Below are 2,635 nucleotides of genomic sequence, written 5' to 3'. Positions count from 1 at the left end.
GTTTTTTTTTTTGGTAGAAATACACAGAAAATGCAGGAACAGTGATAAATTAGTTACACAGGCTAGCACACTTTAGTGGGCAGCCTCCACAGTTAAATTAAATAAACAAACAACAAACTTTCGATCAAATTCGACTAAAATGTAGCTTTAAGTGCAGATTTTAAAATAATGCAGCAAACCATTAAAAAACAGTTCAAGCTAGGTCAGGGTAAGCTACAGAAGCTATTCGAAGTGAAAAAAAAAAGCAAAGATACTTAAATCCAGAAAGTGGTCGCTTTTCTGAGTTCCCTGCTGCTAGGACCACTCTGCAGACCCACGAGGAGCTTGCCTGAGTAGTATAGCCAGAAAAAAATGCCCTGTGCTGAGGTCACTTCCAACAGGGACAGGTAGGCTGCTCAAGGCTCCCCACGCCCACTGGTGAGCAAAGAAACTTCCTTCTATCCAAGTAAGGTAATGGGCAACACAGGAACTACACCACAGCCCAGAATACCGCTATGCCTGTAAACTGGTCTAAACTAGTCGAGGAAGGCGGGAAAACAAGGATTATTTTTTTTGTTTTTTTGTTTTTTTGGTAGAAACACACAGAAAATGCAGGAACAGTGATAAATTAGTTACACAGGCTAGCACACTTTAGTGGGCAGCCTCCACAGTTAAATTAAACAAAAAAACAACAAACTTTCGATCAAATTCGACTAAAATGTAACTTTAAGTGCAGATTTAAAAATAATGCAGCAAACAGTTAAAAACAGTTCAAGCTAGTTTAGGGTAAGCTACAGAAGCTATTCGAAGTGAAAAAAAACAAAGATACTTAAATCCAGAAAGTGGTCACTTTTCTGAGTTCCCTGCTGCTAGGACCACTCTGCAGACCAACGAGGAGCTTGTCTGAGTAGTATAGCCAGAAAAAAATGCCCAGAGGTGGATTTTAAACAGTGAACTACAAAAGAGCTAGAAATGGTCTAAAACAACCAATTACTACAGCTTCTTGTGCTGAGGTCACTTCCAACAGGGACAGGTAGGCTGCTCAATGCTCCCCACTCCCACTGGTGAGCAAAGAAACTTCCCTCTATCCAAGTAACGTAATGGGCAACACAGGAACTACACCACAGCCCAGAATACCGCAATGCCTGTAAACTGGTCTAAACTAGACGAGGAAGGCGGGAAAACAAGGATTATTTTTTTGTTTTTTTGTTTTTTTGGTAGAAACACACAGAAAATGCAGGAACAGTGATAAATTGGTTACACAGGCTAGCACACTTTAGTGGACAGCCTCCACAGTTAAATTAAACAAACAAACAACAAACTTTCGATCAAATTCGACTAAAATGTAACTTTAAGTGCAGATTTTAAAATAATGCAGCAAACAGTTAAAAAACAGTTCAGGCTAGTTCAGGGTAAGCTACAGAAGCTATTCCAAGTGAAAAAAGCAAAGATACTTAAATCCAGAAAGTGGTCGCTTTTCTGAGTTCCCTGCTGCTAGGACCACTCTGCAGACCCACGAGGAGCATGTCTGAGTAGTATAGCCAGAAAAAAACGCCCAGAGGCGGATTTTAAACAGTGAACTACAAAAGAGCTAGAAATGGTCCAAAACAACCAATTACTACAGCTTCTTGTGCTGAGGTCACTTCCTACAGGGACAAGTAGGCTGCTCAAGGCTCCCCACTCCCACTAGTGAGCAAAGAAACTTCCTTCTATCCAAGTAAGGTAATGGGTAACACAGGAACTACACCACAGCCCAGAATACAGCAATGCCTGTAAACTGATCTAAACTAGTTGAGGAAGGCGGGAAAACAAGGATTATTTTTTTGTTTTTTTGTTTTTTTGGAAGAAACACACAGAAAATGCAGGAACAGTGACAAATTAGTTACACAGGTTAGCACACTTTAGTGGGCAGCCTCCACAGTTAAATTAAACAAACAACAAATTTTCGATCAAACTCGACTAAAATGTAACTTTAAGTGCAGATTTAAAAATAATGCAGCAAACAGTTAAAAAACAGTTCAAGCTAGTTTAGGGTAAGCTACAGAAGCTATTCGAAGTGAAAAAAAAACAAAGATACTTAAATCCAGAAAGTGGTCACTTTTCTGAGTTCCCTGCTGCTAGGACCACTCTGCAGACCCACGAGGAGCTTGTCTGAGTAGTATAGCCAGAAAAAAACGCCCAGAGGTGGATTTTAAACAGTGAACTACAAAAGAGCTAGAAATGGTCCAAAACAACCAATTACTACAGCTTCTTGTGCTGAGGTCACTTCCTACAGGGACAGGTAGGCTGCTCAAGGCTCCCCACTCCCACTGGTGAGCAAAGAAACTTCCTTCTATCCAAGTAAGGTAATGGGCAACACAGGAACTACACCACAGCCCAGAATACAGCAATGCCTGTAAACTGGTCTAAACTAGTCGAGGAAGGCGGGAAACAAGGATTATTTTTTTGTTTTTTTTGTTTTTTTAGTAGAAACACACAGAAAATGCAGGAACAGTGATAAATTAGTTACACAGGCTAGCACACTTTAGTGGGCAGCCTCCACAGTTAAATTAAACAAACAACAAACTTTCGATCAAATTCGACTAAAATGTAACTTTAAGTGCAGATTTTAAAATAATGCAGCAAACAAAAATTCAGTATGTTAAAAAAAAAAAAA

This window comes from Protopterus annectens, chromosome 6.part1, assembly GCF_019279795.1.
Source record: "Protopterus annectens isolate FY-2018-M chromosome 6.part1, PAN1.0, whole genome shotgun sequence".
Taxonomy (NCBI): Eukaryota; Metazoa; Chordata; order Ceratodontiformes; family Protopteridae; genus Protopterus; species Protopterus annectens.
Note: the sequence above shows the minus strand (reverse complement) of the source record.